Source organism: Stenella coeruleoalba (genome assembly GCF_951394435.1).
Source record: "Stenella coeruleoalba genome assembly, chromosome: 8".
Classification (NCBI taxonomy): domain Eukaryota; kingdom Metazoa; phylum Chordata; class Mammalia; order Artiodactyla; family Delphinidae; genus Stenella; species Stenella coeruleoalba.
Genome location: NC_137154.1, coordinates 109,979,134 through 109,998,454, shown reverse-complemented (window position 1 = coordinate 109,998,454; position 19,321 = coordinate 109,979,134). Strand labels below are relative to the sequence as shown.

The window sequence follows — 19,321 nt, the reverse complement described above, 5'->3', positions numbered from 1 at the left end:
AACTGAAATAAGTCACACAGAAAAAGAAACATCATAAGATATCAGTAATACACGGAATGTAAACTTGGCTACACAGGAACTGAATTACAGAACAGAACAGGGTCTCAAATTTAGAAAACCAACTTATGCTTGCTTAAGGGGAAAGGTGAGTTGGGGTGCTGCATAAAACCAGAGATTGAAATGAGCACAGATAAAGTTCCTTAAGCCAAATATGGAATAGACAAGAGCTACTCCTTGCTCAACGAAATGGACTCAACACCCCATATTAAACGCCTAAGAATGTTCCTGACTAGTAAGTATCTTAAAACCTATGGATTGCTATGTCTCCAAAAGAGAATCAAGCATGTGTACAGGGGCATAAACGCAGCAGTGATAGGATTGGAGAGGTTCGGTGTGCAAATGAAGACACTTTGAAGTCATACTGCATGGTACCCATTCCACGGGTTTCAACTACCCAGGTTTAAGGTATTCTTCCTTCAGCTAAAACATGCATGTGGAACCTAGAGTATGATCAACCATGTGATCGGGAGACGTGTTCAAATATGTCTCAGTTTTCGTACCCTGGTACTCGGGTGCAACATTCCAGACGCTTTACTAACACTCTCCCCACTTGGAGAGTCAGTCCCTTTAACCTCCTGTTTGGCCCAGTTTGCAATTTCTGCGGAAGATGAACAGGAATAGCGAGAACCAATGAGAGACTAGCTGGAGGTGTCTGGACGGGCAAATTTAACTCTCATTTCCCACCAGGAAGAGGAATTAACCAAAGGCTCAGCGTGCCGTGCCGGAACCAGATTAGGTCCTGAAGCCATCCTGCGGTGTTGCGGCCAGGTCACAAGAAAGCGAGTTGAAGAAAGGAGCTCAGGGGCACTGTAATTCACAAACCTGCAGAGTTATAAATGACAGCTATCGTCCAAAAATAGACTGAAGTAAGGCTGCCAAGAGGACTTGAAAGCGGGGCAGAATTGCAGGAAACCGATTTCAGGAGGTAGACTGGAATTGCATTGAAAGCATAGGAAAAGAGGCAGAACGTCCACAATGATGCACTTGGCCAAAAAGGGCATATGCGTTTTTTTCCTGAATATATTCAGGAAAAAACGCATACGCCCTATTTGGCCAACCAAGCAAGCTTGCAAAGGAAATCTGCACTACAATGAAGTCTCACTTCCCCCCGGGCAAAAGGGCCATCTGAAAAAAGTGTAAAATCCAGAAAGGCAGGACAGGCCATGGAGAACTGGGAGCCTTGTTATGCTGATGGGCGGGATGTAAATTGCCAACAACCACTCGGGAGAAGTGTATGGTGTTTCCTGAAACATCTAAAAAACAAAGCAACAGAGCCTAGGGCACTTCCACTTATGGTCCTATAGCTTAGGGAAATTAAAATCAAAAAGACAGAGCCACCCCAAAGTTTGGAACGGCTCTGTTTACAAGAACCTCGTTTACAGTACAAGTTCAACATCGCAGAAAGTGAAAAATGGATAAAGAACTTGTGGTACTTACGTACAATGCAGTATCACTCAGCAATGAAATCTATGTCATCAGGCCCGTAACAGCATAATGAGTAGATTCAGGTACGATGATTCTAACTGAAATAAGTCACACAGAAAAAGAAACATCATAAGATATCAGTAATACACGGAATGTAAACTTGGCTACACAGGAACTGAATTCCAAAACAGAACAGGGTCTCAAATTTAGAAAACCAACTTATGCTTACTTAAGGGTAAAGGTGAGTTGGGTTGCTGCATAAAACCAGAGATTGAAATGAGCACAGATAAAGTTCCTTAAGCCAAATATGGAATAGACAAGAGCTACTCCTTGCTCAACGAAATGGACTCAACACCCCATATTAAACGCCTAAGAATGTTCCTGACTAGTAAGTATCTTAAAACCTATGGATTGCTATGTCTCCAAAAGAGAATCAAGCATGTGTACAGGGGCATAAACGCAGCAGTGATAGGATTGGAGAGGTTCGGTGAGCAAATGAAGACCCTTTGAAGTCATATTGCATGGTACCCATTCCACGGGTTTCAACTACCCAGGTTTAAGGTATTCTTCCTTCAGCTAAAACATGCATGTGGAACCCAAGTATGATCAACCATGTGATCGGGAGACGTGTTCAAATATGTCTCAGTTTTCCTCCCCTGGTACTCGGGTGCAACATTCCAGACGCTTTACTAACACTCTCCCCACTTGGAGAGTCAGCGCCTTTAACCTCCTGTTTGGCCCAGTTTGCAATTTCTGCGGAAGATGAACAGGAATAGCGAGAACCAATGAGAGGCTAGCTGGAGGTGTCTGGACGGGCAAATTTAACTCTCATTTCCCACCAGGAAGAGGAAATAACCAAAGGCTCAGTGTGCCGTACCGGAACCAGATTAGGGCCTGAAGCCATCCTGCGGTGTTGCGGCCAGCTCAAAAGAAAGCGAGTTGAACAAAGGAGCTCAGGGGCACTGTAATTCACAAACCTGCAGAGTTATAAATGACAGCTATCGTCCAAAAATAGACTGAAGTAAGGCTGCCAAGAGGACTTGAAAGCGGGGCAGAATTGCAGGAAACCGATTTCAGGAGGTAGACTGGAATTGCATTGAAAGCATAGGAAAAGAGGCAGAACGTCCACAATGATGCACTTGGCCAAAAAGGGCGTATGCGTTTTTTCCTGAATATATTCAGGAAAAAACGCATACGCCCTTTTTGGCCAACCAAGCAAGCTTGCAAAGGAAATCTGCACTACAATGAAGTCTCACTTCCCCCTGGTCAAAAGGGCCATCTGAAAAAAGTGTAAAATCCAGAAAGGCAGGACAGGCCATGGAGAACTGGGAGCCTTGTTATGCTGATGGGCGGGATGTAAATTGCCAACAACCACTCGGGAGAAGTGTATGGTGTTTCCTGAAACATCTAAAAAACAAAGCAACAGAGCCTAGGGCACTTCCACTTATGGTCCTATAGCTTAGGGAAATTAAAATCAAAAAGACAGAGCCACCCCAAAGTTTGGAACGGCTCTGTTTACAAGAACCTCGTTTACAGTACAAGTTCAACATCGCAGAAAGTGAAAAATGGATAAAGAACTTGTGGTACTTACATACAATGCAGTATCACTCAGCAATGAAATCTATGTCATCAGGCCCGTAGCAGCATAATGAGTGGATTCAGGTATGATGATTCTAACTGAAATAAGTCACACAGAAAAAGAAACATCATAAGATATCACTAATACACGGAATGTAAACTTGCCTACACAGGAACTGAATTACAGAACAGAACAGGGTCTCAAATTTAGAAAACCAACTTATGCTTGCTTAAGGGGAAAGGTGAGTTGGGGTGCTGCATAAAACCAGAGATTGAAATGAGCACAGATAAAGTTCCTTAAGCCAAATATGGAATAGACAAGAGCTACTCCTTGCTCAACGAAATGGACTCAACACCCCATATTAAACGCCTAAGAATGTTCCTGACTAGTAAGTATCTTAAAACCTATGGATTGCTATGTCTCCAAAAGAGAATCAAGCATGTGTACAGGGGCATAAACGCAGCAGTGATAGGATTGGAGAGGTTCGGTGTGCAAATGAAGACACTTTGAAGTCATATTTCATGGTACCCATTCCACGGGTTTCAACTACCCAGGTTTAAGGTATTCTTCCTTCAGCTAAAACATGCATGTGGAACCTAGAGTATGATCAACCATGTGATCGGGAGACGTGTTCAAATATGTCTCAGTTTTCGTACCCTGGTACTCGGGTGCAACATTCCAGACGCTTTACTAACACTCTCCCCACTTGGAGAGTCAGTCCCTTTAACCTCCTGTTTGGCCCAGTTTGCAATTTCTGCGGAAGATGAACAGGAATAGCGAGAACCCATGAGAGACTAGCTGGAGGTGTCTGGACGGGCAAATTTAACTCTCATTTCCCACCAGGAAGAGGAATTAACCAAAGGCTCAGCGTGCCGTGCCGGAACCAGATTAGGTCCTGAAGCCATCCTGCGGTGTTGCGGCCAGGTCACAAGAAAGCGAGTTGAAGAAAGGAGCTCAGGGGCACTGTAATTCACAAACCTGCAGAGTTATAAATGACAGCTATCGTCCAAAAATAGACTGAAGTAAGGCTGCCAAGAGGACTTGAAAGCGGGGCAGAATTGCAGGAAACCGATTTCAGGAGGTAGACTGGAATTGCATTGAAAGCATAGGAAAAGAGGCAGAACGTCCACAATGATGCACTTGGCCAAAAAGGGCATATGCGTTTTTTTCCTGAATATATTCAGGAAAAAACGCATACGCCCTATTTGGCCAACCAAGCAAGCTTGCAAAGGAAATCTGCACTACAATGAAGTCTCACTTCCCCCCGGTCAAAAGGGCCATCTGAAAAAAGTGTAAAATCCAGAAAGGCAGGACAGGCCATGGAGAACTGGGAGCCTTGTTATGCTGATGGGCGGGATGTAAATTGCCAACAACCACTCGGGAGAAGTGTATGGTGTTTCCTGAAACATCTAAAAAACAAAGCAACAGAGCCTAGGGCACTTCCACTTATGGTCCTATAGCTTAGGGAAATTAAAATCAAAAAGACAGAGCCACCCCAAAGTTTGGAACGGCTCTGTTTACAAGAACCTCGTTTACAGTACAAGTTCAACATCGCAGAAAGTGAAAAATGGATAAAGAACTTGTGGTACTTACGTACAATGCAGTATCACTCAGCAATGAAATCTATGTCATCAGGCCCGTAACAGCATAATGAGTAGATTCAGGTACGATGATTCTAACTGAAATAAGTCACACAGAAAAAGAAACATCATAAGATATCAGTAATACACGGAATGTAAACTTGGCTACACAGGAACTGAATTCCAAAACAGAACAGGGTCTCAAATTTAGAAAACCAACTTATGCTTGCTTAAGGGTAAAGGTGAGTTGGGGTGCTGCATAAAACCAGAGATTGAAATGAGCACAGATAAAGTTCCTTAAGCCAAATATGGAATAGACAAGAGCTACTCCTTGCTCAACGAAATGGACTCAACACCGCATATTAAACGCCTAAGAATGTACCTGACTAGTAAGTATCTTAAAACCTATGGATTGTTATGTCTCCAAAAGAGAATCAAGCATGTGTACAGGGGCATAAACGCAGCAGTGATAGGATTGGAGAGGTTCGGTGAGCAAATGAAGACCCTTTGAAGTCATATTGCATGGTACCCATTACACGGGTCTTAACTCTCCAGGTTTAAGGTATTCTTCCTTCAGCTAAAACATGCATGTGGAACCCAAGTATGATGAACCATGTGAACGGGAGACGTGTTCAAATATGTCTCAGTTTTCCTCCCCTGGTACTCGGGTGCAACATTCCAGACGCTTTACTAACACTCTCCCCACTTGGAGAGTCAGTGCCTTTAACCTCCTGTTTGGCCCAGTTTGCAATTTCTGCGGAAGATGAACAGGAATAGCGAGAACCAATGAGAGGCTAGCTGGAGGTGTCTGGACGGGCAAATTTAACTCTCATTTCCCACCAGGAAGAGGAAATAACCAAAGGCTCAGCGTGCCGTGCCGGAACCAGATTAGGTCCTGAAGCCATCCTGCGGTGTTGCGGCCAGGTCACAAGAAAGCGAGTTGAAGAAAGGAGCTCAGGGGCACTGTAATTCACAAACCTGCAGAGTTATAAATGACAGCTATCGTCCAAAAATAGACTGAAGTAAGGCTGCCAAGAGGACTTGAAAGCGGGGCAGCATTGCAGGAAACCGATTTCAGGAGGTAGACTGGAATTGCATTGAAAGCATAGGAAAAGAGGCAGAACGTCCACAATGATGCACTTGGCCAAAAAGGGCGTATGCGTTTTTTCCTGAATATATTCAGGAAAAAACGCATACGCACTTTTTGGCCAACCAAGCAAGCTTGCAAAGGAAATCTGCACTACAATGAAGTCTCACTTCCCCTCGGTCAAAAGGGCCATCTGAAAAAAGTGTAAAATCCAGAAAGGCAACAGGCCATTGAGAACTGGGAGCCTTGTTATGCTGATGGGCGGGATGTAAATTGCCAACAGACACTCGGGAGAAGTGTATGGTGTTTCCTGAAACATCTAAAAAACAAAGCAACAGAGCCTAGGGCACTTCCACTTATGGTCCTATAGCTTAGGGAAATTAAAATCAAAAAGACACAGCCACCCCAAAGTTTGGAACGGCTCTGTTTACAAGAACCTCGTTTACAGTACAAGTTCAACATCGCAGAAAGTGAAAAATGGATAAAGAAGTTGTGGTATTCACTTACAAAGCAATATCACTCAGCAATGAAATCTATGTCATCAGGCCCTTAGCATCGCAATGAGTGGATTCAGGTATGATGATTCTAACTGAAATAAGTCACACAGAAAAAGAAACATCATAAGATATCACTAATACACGGAATGTAAACTTGCCTACACAGGAACTGAATTACAGAACAGAACAGGGTCTCAAATTTAGAAAACCAACTTATGCTTGCTTAAGGGTAAAGGTGAGTTGGGGTGCTGCATAAAACCAGAGATTGAAATGAGCACAGATAAAGTTCCTTAAGCCAAATATGGAATAGACAAGAGCTACTCCTTGCTCAACGAAATGGACTCAACACCCCATATTAAACGCCTAAGAATGTTCCTGACTAGTAAGTATCTTAAAACCTATGGATTGCTATGTCTCCAAAAGAGAATCAAGCATGTGTACAGGGGCATAAACGCAGCAGTGATAGGATTGGAGAGGTTCGGTGAGCAAATGAAGACCCTTTGAAGTCATATTGCATGGTACCCATTCCACGGGTTTCAACTACCCAGGTTTAAGGTATTCTTCCTTCAGCTAAAACATGCATGTGGAACCCAAGTATGATCAACCATGTGATCGGGAGACGTGTTCAAATATGTCTCAGTTTTCCTCCCCTGGTACTCGGGTGCAACATTCCAGACGCTTTACTAACACTCTCCCCACTTGGAGAGTCAGCGCCTTTAACCTCCTGTTTGGCCCAGTTTGCAATTTCTGCGGAAGATGAACAGGAATAGCGAGAACCAATGAGAGGCTAGCTGGAGGTGTCTGGACGGGCAAATTTAACTCTCATTTCCCACCAGGAAGAGGAAATAACCAAAGGCTCAGCGTGCCGTGCCGGAACCAGATTAGGGCCTGAAGCCATCCTGCGGTGTTGCGGCCAGCTCAAAAGAAAGCGAGTTGAAGAAAGGAGCTCAGGGGCACTGTAATTCACAAACCTGCAGAGTTATAAATGACAGCTATCGTCCAAAAATAGACTGAAGTAAGGCTGCCAAGAGGACTTGAAAGCGGGGCAGAATTGCAGGAAACCGATTTCAGGAGGTAGACTGGAATTGCATTGAAAGCATAGGAAAAGAGGCAGAACGTCCACAATGATGCACTTGGCCAAAAAGGGCGTATGCGTTTTTTCCTGAATATATTCAGGAAAAAACGCATACGCCCTTTTTCGCCAACCAAGCAAGCTTGCAAAGGAAATCTGCACTACAATGAAGTCTCACTTCCCCCTGGTCAAAAGGGCCATCTGAAAAAAGTGTAAAATCCAGAAAGGCAGGACAGGCCATGGAGAACTGGGAGCCTTGTTATGCTGATGGGCGGGATGTAAATTGCCAACAACCACTCGGGAGAAGTGTATGGTGTTTCCTGAAACATCTAAAAAACAAAGCAACAGAGCCTAGGGCACTTCCACTTATGGTCCTATAGCTTAGGGAAATTAAAATCAAAAAGACACAGCCACCCCAAAGTTTGGAACGGCTCTGTTTACAAGAACCTCGTTTACAGTACAAGTTCAACATCGCAGAAAGTGAAAAATGGATAAAGAAGTTGTGGTATTCACTTACAAAGCAATATCACTCAGCAATGAAATCTATGTCATCAGGCCCTTAGCATCGCAATGAGTGGATTCAGGTATGATGATTCTAACTGAAATAAGTCACACAGAAAAAGAAACATCATAAGATATCACTAATACACGGAATGTAAACTTGCCTACACAGGAACTGAATTACAGAACAGAACAGGGTCTCAAATTTAGAAAACCAACTTATGCTTGCTTAAGGGTAAAGGTGAGTTGGGGTGCTGCATAAAACCAGAGATTGAAATGAGCACAGATAAAGTTCCTTAAGCCAAATATGGAATAGACAAGAGCTACTCCTTGCTCAACGAAATGGACTCAACACCCCATATTAAACGCCTAAGAATGTTCCTGACTAGTAAGTATCTTAAAACCTATGGATTGCTATGTCTCCAAAAGAGAATCAAGCATGTGTACAGGGGCATAAACGCAGCAGTGATAGGATTGGAGAGGTTCGGTGAGCAAATGAAGACCCTTTGAAGTCATATTGCATGGTACCCATTCCACGGGTTTCAACTACCCAGGTTTAAGGTATTCTTCCTTCAGCTAAAACATGCATGTGGAACCCAAGTATGATCAACCATGTGATCGGGAGACGTGTTCAAATATGTCTCAGTTTTCCTCCCCTGGTACTCGGGTGCAACATTCCAGACGCTTTACTAACACTCTCCCCACTTGGAGAGTCAGCGCCTTTAACCTCCTGTTTGGCCCAGTTTGCAATTTCTGCGGAAGATGAACAGGAATAGCGAGAACCAATGAGAGGCTAGCTGGAGGTGTCTGGACGGGCAAATTTAACTCTCATTTCCCACCAGGAAGAGGAAATAACCAAAGGCTCAGCGTGCCGTGCCGGAACCAGATTAGGGCCTGAAGCCATCCTGCGGTGTTGCGGCCAGCTCAAAAGAAAGCGAGTTGAAGAAAGGAGCTCAGGGGCACTGTAATTCACAAACCTGCAGAGTTATAAATGACAGCTATCGTCCAAAAATAGACTGAAGTAAGGCTGCCAAGAGGACTTGAAAGCGGGGCAGAATTGCAGGAAACCGATTTCAGGAGGTAGACTGGAATTGCATTGAAAGCATAGGAAAAGAGGCAGAACGTCCACAATGATGCACTTGGCCAAAAAGGGCGTATGCGTTTTTTCCTGAATATATTCAGGAAAAAACGCATACGCCCTTTTTCGCCAACCAAGCAAGCTTGCAAAGGAAATCTGCACTACAATGAAGTCTCACTTCCCCCTGGTCAAAAGGGCCATCTGAAAAAAGTGTAAAATCCAGAAAGGCAGGACAGGCCATGGAGAACTGGGAGCCTTGTTATGCTGATGGGCGGGATGTAAATTGCCAACAACCACTCGGGAGAAGTGTATGGTGTTTCCTGAAACATCTAAAAAACAAAGCAACAGAGCCTAGGGCACTTCCACTTATGGTCCTATAGCTTAGGGAAATTAAAATCAAAAAGACACAGCCACCCCAAAGTTTGGAACGGCTCTGTTTACAAGAACCTCGTTTACAGTACAAGTTCAACATCGCAGAAAGTGAAAAATGGATAAAGAACTTGTGGTACTTACATACAATGCAGTATCACTCAGCAATGAAATCTATGTCATCAGGCCCGTAGCAGCATAATGAGTGGATTCAGGTATGATGATTCTAACTGAAATAAGTCACACAGAAAAAGAAACATCATAAGATATCACTAATACACGGAATGTAAACTTGCCTACACAGGAACTGAATTACAGAACAGAACAGGGTCTCAAATTTAGAAAACCAACTTATGCTTGCTTAAGGGGAAAGGTGAGTTGGGGTGCTGCATAAAACCAGAGATTGAAATGAGCACAGATAAAGTTCCTTAAGCCAAATATGGAATAGACAAGAGCTACTCCTTGCTCAACGAAATGGACTCAACACCCCATATTAAACGCCTAAGAATGTTCCTGACTAGTAAGTATCTTAAAACCTATGGATTGCTATGTCTCCAAAAGAGAATCAAGCATGTGTACAGGGGCATAAACGCAGCAGTGATAGGATTGGAGAGGTTCGGTGTGCAAATGAAGACACTTTGAAGTCATATTGCATGGTACCCATTCCACGGGTTTCAACTACCCAGGTTTAAGGTATTCTTCCTTCAGCTAAAACATGCATGTGGAACCTAGAGTATGATCAACCATGTGATCGGGAGACGTGTTCAAATATGTCTCAGTTTTCGTACCCTGGTACTCGGGTGCAACATTCCAGACGCTTTACTAACACTCTCCCCACTTGGAGAGTCAGTCCCTTTAACCTCCTGTTTGGCCCAGTTTGCAATTTCTGCGGAAGATGAACAGGAATAGCGAGAACCCATGAGAGACTAGCTGGAGGTGTCTGGACGGGCAAATTTAACTCTCATTTCCCACCAGGAAGAGGAATTAACCAAAGGCTCAGCGTGCCGTGCCGGAACCAGATTAGGTCCTGAAGCCATCCTGCGGTGTTGCGGCCAGGTCACAAGAAAGCGAGTTGAAGAAAGCAGCTCAGGGGCACTGTAATTCACAAACCTGCAGAGTTATAAATGACAGCTATCGTCCAAAAATAGACTGAAGTAAGGCTGCCAAGAGGACTTGAAAGCGGGGCAGAATTGCAGGAAACCGATTTCAGGAGGTAGACTGGAATTGCATTGAAAGCATAGGAAAAGAGGCAGAACGTCCACAATGATGCACTTGGCCAAAAAGGGCATATGCGTTTTTTTCCTGAATATATTCAGGAAAAAACGCATACGCCCTATTTGGCCAACCAAGCAAGCTTGCAAAGGAAATCTGCACTACAATGAAGTCTCACTTCCCCCCGGTCAAAAGGGCCATCTGAAAAAAGTGTAAAATCCAGAAAGGCAGGACAGGCCATGGAGAACTGGGAGCCTTGTTATGCTGATGGGCGGGATGTAAATTGCCAACAACCACTCGGGAGAAGTGTATGGTGTTTCCTGAAACATCTAAAAAACAAAGCAACAGAGCCTAGGGCACTTCCACTTATGGTCCTATAGCTTAGGGAAATTAAAATCAAAAAGACAGAGCCACCCCAAAGTTTGGAACGGCTCTGTTTACAAGAACCTCGTTTACAGTACAAGTTCAACATCGCAGAAAGTGAAAAATGGATAAAGAAGTTGTGGTATTCACTTACAAAGCAATATCACTCAGCAATGAAATCTATGTCATCAGGCCCTTAGCATCGCAATGAGTGGATTCAGGTATGATGATTCTAACTGAAATAAGTCACACAGAAAAAGAAACATCATAAGATATCACTAATACACGGAATGTAAACTTGCCTACACAGGAACTGAATTACAGAACAGAACAGGGTCTCAAATTTAGAAAACCAACTTATGCTTGCTTAAGGGTAAAGGTGAGTTGGGGTGCTGCATAAAACCAGAGATTGAAATGAGCACAGATAAAGTTCCTTAAGCCAAATATGGAATAGACAAGAGCTACTCCTTGCTCAACGAAATGGACTCAACACCCCATATTAAACGCCTAAGAATGTTCCTGACTAGTAAGTATCTTAAAACCTATGGATTGCTATGTCTCCAAAAGAGAATCAAGCATGTGTACAGGGGCATAAACGCAGCAGTGATAGGATTGGAGAGGTTCGGTGAGCAAATGAAGACCCTTTGAAGTCATATTGCATGGTACCCATTCCACGGGTTTCAACTACCCAGGTTTAAGGTATTCTTCCTTCAGCTAAAACATGCATGTGGAACCCAAGTATGATCAACCATGTGATCGGGAGACGTGTTCAAATATGTCTCAGTTTTCCTCCCCTGGTACTCGGGTGCAACATTCCAGACGCTTTACTAACACTCTCCCCACTTGGAGAGTCAGCGCCTTTAACCTCCTGTTTGGCCCAGTTTGCAATTTCTGCGGAAGATGAACAGGAATAGCGAGAACCAATGAGAGGCTAGCTGGAGGTGTCTGGACGGGCAAATTTAACTCTCATTTCCCACCAGGAAGAGGAAATAACCAAAGGCTCAGTGTGCCGTACCGGAACCAGATTAGGGCCTGAAGCCATCCTGCGGTGTTGCGGCCAGCTCAAAAGAAAGCGAGTTGAACAAAGGAGCTCAGGGGCACTGTAATTCACAAACCTGCAGAGTTATAAATGACAGCTATCGTCCAAAAATAGACTGAAGTAAGGCTGCCAAGAGGACTTGAAAGCGGGGCAGAATTGCAGGAAACCGATTTCAGGAGGTAGACTGGAATTGCATTGAAAGCATAGGAAAAGAGGCAGAACGTCCACAATGATGCACTTGGCCAAAAAGGGCGTATGCGTTTTTTCCTGAATATATTCAGGAAAAAACGCATACGCCCTTTTTGGCCAACCAAGCAAGCTTGCAAAGGAAATCTGCACTACAATGAAGTCTCACTTCCCCCTGGTCAAAAGGGCCATCTGAAAAAAGTGTAAAATCCAGAAAGGCAGGACAGGCCATGGAGAACTGGGAGCCTTGTTATGCTGATGGGCGGGATGTAAATTGCCAACAACCACTCGGGAGAAGTGTATGGTGTTTCCTGAAACATCTAAAAAACAAAGCAACAGAGCCTAGGGCACTTCCACTTATGGTCCTATAGCTTAGGGAAATTAAAATCAAAAAGACAGAGCCACCCCAAAGTTTGGAACAGCTCTGTTTACAAGAACCTCGTTTACAGTACAAGTTCAACATCGCAGAAAGTGAAAAATGGATAAAGAACTTGTGGTACTTACATACAATGCAGTATCACTCAGCAATGAAATCTATGTCATCAGGCCCGTAGCAGCACAATGAGTAGATTCAGGTACGATGATTCTAACTGAAATAAGTCACACAGAAAAAGAAACATCATAAGATATCAGTAATACACGGAATGTAAACTTGGCTACACAGGAACTGAATTCCAAAACAGAACAGGGTCTCAAATTTAGAAAACCAACTTATGCTTGCTTAAGGGGAAAGGTGAGTTGGGTTGCTGCATAAAACCAGAGATTGAAATGAGCACAGATAAAGTTCCTTAAGCCAAATATGGAATAGACAAGAGCTACTCCTTGCTCAACGAAATGGACTCAACACCGCATATTAAACGCCTAAGAATGTACCTGACTAGTAAGTATCTTAAAACCTATGGATTGTTATGTCTCCAAAAGAGAATCAAGCATGTGTACAGTGGCATAAACGCAGCAGTGATAGGATTGGAGAGGTTCGGTGAGTAAATGAAGACCCTTTGAAGTCATATTGCATGGTACCCATTCCACGGGTTTCAACTACCCAGGTTTAAGGTATTCTTCCTTCAGCTAAAACATGCATGTGGAACCTAGAGTATGATCAACCATGTGATCGGGAGACGTGTTCAAATATGTCTCAGTTTTCGTACCCTGGTACTCGGGTGCAACATTCCAGACGCTTTACTAACACTCTCCCGACTTGGAGAGTCAGTCCCTTTAACCTCCTGTTTGGCCCAGTTTGCAATTTCTGAGGAAGATGAAGAGGAATAGCGAGAACCAATGAGAGGCTAGCTGGAGGTGTCTGGACGGGCAAATTTAACTCTCATTTCCCACCAGGAAGAGGAATTAACCAAAGGCTCAGCATGCCGGGCCGGAACCAGATTAGGGCCTGAAGCCATCCTGCGGTGTTGCGGCCAGCTCACAAGAAAGCGAGTTGAAGAAAGGAGCTCAGGGGCACTGTAATTCACAAACCTGCAGAGTTATAAATGACAGCTATCGTCCAAAAATAGACTGAAGTAAGGCTGCCAAGAGGACTTGAATGCGGGGCAGAATTGCAGGAAACCGATTTCAGGAGGTAGACTGGAATTGCATTGAAAGCATAGGAAAAGAGGCAGAACGTCCACAATGATGCACTTGGCCAAAAAGGGCGTATGCGTTTTTTCCTGAATATATTCAGGAAAAAACGCATACGCCCTTTTTGGCCAACCAAGCAAGCTTGCAAAGGAAATCTGCACTACAATGAAGTCTCACTTCCCCCCGGTCAAAAGGGCCATCTGAAAAAAGTGTAAAATCCAGAAAGGCAACAGGCCATTGAGAACTGGGAGCCTTGTTATGCTGATGGGCGGGATGTAAATTGCCAACAGACACTTGGGAGAAGTGTATGGTGTTTCCTGAAACATCTAAAAAACAAAGCAACAGAGCCTAGGGCACTTCCACTTATGGTCCTATAGCTTAGGGAAATTAAAATCAAAAAGACACAGCCACCCCAAAGTTTGGAACGGCTCTGTTTACAAGAACCTCGTTTACAGTACAAGTTCAACATCGCAGAAAGTGAAAAATGGATAAAGAAGTTGTGGTATTCACTTACAAAGCAATATCACTCAGCAATGAAATCTATGTCATCAGGCCCTTAGCATCGCAATGAGTGGATTCAGGTATGATGATTCTAACTGAAATAAGTCACACAGAAAAAGAAACATCATAAGATATCACTAATACACGGAATGGAAACTTGCCTACGCAGGAACTGAATTACAGAACAGAACAGGGTCTCAAATTTAGAAAACCAACTTATGCTTGCTTAAGGTTAAAGGTGAGTTTGGGTGCTGCATAAAACCAGAGATTGAAATGAGCACAGATAAAGTTCCTTAAGCCAAATATGGAATAGACAAGAGCTACTCCTTGCTCAACGAAATGGACTCAACACCCCATATTAAACCCCTAAGAATGTTCCTGACTAGAAAGTATCTTAAAACCTATGGATTGCTATGTCTCCAAAAGAGAATCAAGCATGTGTACAGGGGCATAAACGCAGCAGTGATAGGATTGGAGAGGTTCGGTGAGCAAATGAAGACCCTTTGAAGTCATATTGCATGGTACCCATTCCACGGGTTTCAACTACCCAGGTTTAAGGTATTCTTCCTTCAGCTAAAACATGCATGTGGAACCTAGAGTATGATCAACCATGTGATCGGGAGACGTGTTCAAATATGTCTCAGTTTTCGTACCCTGGTACTCGGGTGCAACATTCCAGACGCTTTACTAACACTCTCCCGACTTGGAGAGTCAGTCCCTTTAACCTCCTGTTTGGCCCAGTTTGCAATTTCTGCGGAAGATGAACAGGAATAGCGAGAACCAATGAGAGACTAGCTGGAGGTGTCTGGACGGGCAAATTTAACTCTCATTTCCCACCAGGAAGAGGAATTAACCAAAGGCTCAGCGTGCCGTGCCGGAACCAGATTAGGTCCTGAAGCCATCCTGCGGTGTTGCGGCCAGGTCACAAGAAAGCGAGTTGAAGAAAGGAGCTCAGGGGCACTGTAATTCACAAACCTGCAGAGTTATAAATGACAGCTATCGTCCAAAAATAGACTGAAGTAAGGCTGCCAAGAGGACTTGAAAGCGGGGCAGAATTGCAGGAAACCGATTTCAGGAGGTAGACTGGAATTGCATTGAAAGCATAGGAAAAGAGGCAGAACGTCCACAATGATGCACTTGGCCAAAAAGGGCGTATGCGTTTTTTTCCTGAATATATTCAGGAAAAAACGCATACGCCCTATTTGGCCAACCAAGCAAGCTTGCAAAGGAAATCTGCACTACAATGAAGTCTCACTTCCCCCCGGTCAAAAGGGCCATCTGAAAAAAGTGTAAAATCCAGAAAGGCAGGACAGGCCATGGAGAACTGGGAGCCTTGTTATGCTGATGGGCGGGATGTAAATTGCCAACAACCACTCGGGAGAAGTGTATGGTGTTTCCTGAAACATCTAAAAAACAAAGCAACAGAGCCTAGGGCACTTCCACTTATGGTCCTATAGCTTAGGGAAATTAAAATCAAAAAGACAGAGCCACCCCAAAGTTTGGAACGGCTCTGTTTACAAGAACCTCGTTTACAGTACAAGTTCAACATCGCAGAAAGTGAAAAATGGATAAAGAACTTGTGGTACTTACGTAAAATGCAGTATCACTCAGCAATGAAATCTATGTCATCAGGCCCATAACAGCATAATGAGTAGATTCAGGTACGATGATTCTAACTGAAATAAGTCACACAGAAAAAGAAACATCATAAGATATCAGTAATACACGGAATGTAAACTTGGCTACACAGGAACTGAATTCCAAAACAGAACAGGGTCTCAAATTTAGAAAACCAACTTATGCTTGCTTAAGGGTAAGGGTGAGTTGGGTTGCTGCATAAAACCAGAGATTGAAATGAGCACAGATAAAGTTCCTTAAGCCAAATATGGAATAGACAAGAGCTACTCCTTGCTCAACGAAATGGACTCAACACCGCATATTAAACGCCTAAGAATGTACCTGACTAGTAAGTATCTTAAAACCTATGGATTGCTATGTCTCCAAAAGAGAATCAAGCATGTGTACAGGGGCATAAACGCAGCAGTGATAGGATTGGAGAGGTTCGGTGAGCAAATGAAGACCCTTTGAAGTCATATTGCATGGTACCCATTACACGGGTCTTAACTCTCCAGGTTTAAGGTATTCTTCCTTCAGCTAAAACATGCATGTGGAACCCAAGTATGATGAACCATGTGAACGGGAGACGTGTTCAAATATGTCTCAGTTTTCCTCCCCTGGTACTCGGGTGCAACATTCCAGACGCTTTACTAACACTCTCCCCACTTGGAGAGTCAGTGCCTTTAACCTCCTGTTTGGCCCAGTTTGCAATTTCTGCGGAAGATGAACAGGAATAGCGAGAACCAATGAGAGGCTAGCTGGAGGTGTCTGGACGGGCAAATTTAACTCTCATTTCCCACCAGGAAGAGGAAATAACCAAAGGCTCAGCGTGCCGTGCCGGAACCAGATTAGGGCCTGAAGCCATCCTGCGGTGTTGCGGCCAGGTCACAAGAAAGCGAGTTGAAGAAAGGAGCTCAGGGGCACTGTAATTCACAAACCTGCAGAGTTATAAATGACAGCTATCGTCCAAAAATAGACTGAAGTAAGGCTGCCAAGAGGACTTGAAAGCGGGGCAGCATTGCAGGAAACCGATTTCAGGAGGTAGACTGGAATTGCATTGAAAGCATAGGAAAAGAGGCAGAACGTCCACAATGATGCACTTGGCCAAAAAGGGCATATGCGTTTTTTCCTGAATATATTCAGGAAAAAACGCATACGCCCTTTTTGGCCAACCAAGCAAGCTTGCAAAGGAAATCTGCACTACAATGAAGTCTCACTTCCCCCCGGTCAAAAGGGCCATCTGAAAAAAGTGTAAAATCCAGAAAGGCAACAGGCCATTGAGAACTGGGAGCCTTGTTATGCTGATGGGCGGGATGTAAATTGCCAACAGACACTTGGGAGAAGTGTATGGTGTTTCCTGAAACATCTAAAAAACAAAGCAACAGAGCCTAGGGCACTTCCACTTATGGTCCTATAGCTTAGGGAAATTAAAATCAAAAAGACACAGCCACCCCAAAGTTTGGAACGGCTCTGTTTACAGGAACCTCATTTACAGTACAAGTTCAACATCGCAGAAAGTGAAAAATGGATAAAGAAGTTGTGGTATTTACTTACAAAGCAATATCACTCAGCAATGAAATCTGTGTCATCAGGCCCTTAGCAGCACAATGAGTGGATTCAGGTATGATGATTCTAACTGAAATAAGTCACACAGAAAAAGAAACATCATAAGATATCAGTAATACACGGAATGTAAACTTGGCTACACAGGAACTGAATTACAGAACAGAACAGGGTCTCAAATTTAGAAAACCAACTTATGCTTGCTTAAGGGGAAAGGTGAGTTGGGGTGCTGCATAAAACCAGAGATTGAAATGAGCACAGGTAAAGTTCCTTAAGTCAAATATGGAATAGACAAGAGCTACTCCTTGCTCAACGAAATGGACTCAACACCGCATATTAAACGCCTAAGAATGTACCTGACTAGTAAGTATCTTAAAAACCTATGGATTGCTATGTCTCCGAAAGAGAATCAAGCATGTGTACAGGGGCATAAACGCAGCAGTGATAGGATTGGAGAGGTTCGGTGAGCAAATGAAGACCCTTTGAAGTCATATTGCATGGTACCCATTACACGGGTCTGAACTCTCCAGGTTTAAGGTATTCTTCCTTCAGCTAAAACATGCATGTGGAACCCAAGTATGGTCAACCATGTGAACGGGAGACGTGTTCAAATATGTCTCAGTTTTCCTCCCCTGGTACTCGGGTGCAACATTCCAGACGCTTTACTAACACTCTCCCCACTTGGAGAGTCAGTCCCTTTAACCTCCTGTTTGGCCCAGTTTGCAATTTCTGCGGAAGATGAACAGGAATAGCGAGAACCAATGAGAGACTAGCTGGAGGTGTCTGGACGGGCAAATTTAACTCTCATTTCCCACCAGGAAGAGGAAATAACCAAAGGCTCAGCGTGCCGTGCCGGAACCAGATTAGGGCCTGAAGCCATCCTGCGGTGTTGCGGCCAGGTCACAAGAAAGCAAGTTGAAGAAAGGAGCTCAGGGGCACTGTAATTCACAAACCTGCAGAGTTATAAATGACAGCTATCGTCCAAAAATAGACTGAAGTAAGGCTGCCAAGAGGACTTGAAAGCGGGGCAGAATTGCAGGAAACCGATTTCAGGAGGTAGACTGGAATTGCATTGAAAGCATAGGAAAACAGGCAGAGCGTCCACAATGATGCACTTGGCCAAAAAGAGCATATGCGTTTATTCCTGAATGTATTCAGGGAAAAACGCATACGCCCTTTTTGGCCAACCAAGCAAGCTTGCAAAGGAAATCTGCACTACAATGAAGTCTCACTTCCCCCCGGTCAAAAGGGCCATCTGAAAAAAGTGTAAAATCCAGAAAGGCAGAACAGGCCATGGAGAACTGGGAGCCTTGTTATGCAGATGGGCGGGATGTAAATTGCCAACAACCACTCGGGAGAAGTGTATGGTGTTTCCTGAAACATGTAAAAAACAAAGCAACAGAGCCTAGGGCACTTCCACTTATGGTCCTATAGCTTAGGGAAATTAAAATCAAAAAGACACAGCCACCCCAAAGTTTGGAACGGCTCTGTTTACAAGAACCTCGTTTACAGTACAAGTTCAACATCGCAGAAAGTGAAAAATGGATAAAGAACTTGTGGTACTTACGTAAAATGCAGTATCACTCAGCAATGAAATCTATGTCAGCAGGCCCATAACAGCATAATGAGTAGATTCAGGTACGATGATTCTAACTGAAATAAGTCACACAGAAAAAGAAACATCATAAGATATCAGTAATACACGGAATGTAACCTTGGCTACACAGGAACTGAATTCCAAAACAGAACAGGGTCTCAAATTTAGAAAACCAACTTATGCTTGCTTAAGGGTAAAGGTGAGTTGGGTTGCTGCATAAAACCAGAGATTGAAATGAGCACAGATAAAGTTCCTTAAGCCAAATATGGAATAGACAAGAGCTACTCCTTGCTCAACGAAATGGACTCAACACCGCATATTAAACGCCTAAGAATGTACCTGACTAGTAAGTATCTTAAAACCTATGGATTGTTATGTCTCCAAAAGAGAATCAAGCATGTGTACAGGGGCATAAACGCAGCA

General features: G+C 43.8%; 1 long non-coding RNA gene across 8 annotated transcripts in view; it reads right to left on the bottom strand.

Moving 5' to 3' along the window:
• The window catches only part of LOC307190093, a 1,314,632-nt gene that overhangs the window by 181,706 nt on the left and 1,113,605 nt on the right, over nucleotides 1-19,321 (bottom strand). The window contains exon 5 of one of the 8 annotated variants that reach the window (XR_013829382.1): nucleotides 4,681-4,743. The exons of the other annotated variants lie outside the window; for them this stretch is intronic. This is a non-coding gene — a long non-coding RNA (uncharacterized lncRNA). Of the gene's footprint in view, nucleotides 1-4,680; nucleotides 4,744-19,321 lie in introns of those variants that run through there. 8 annotated transcript variants of the gene reach the window in all.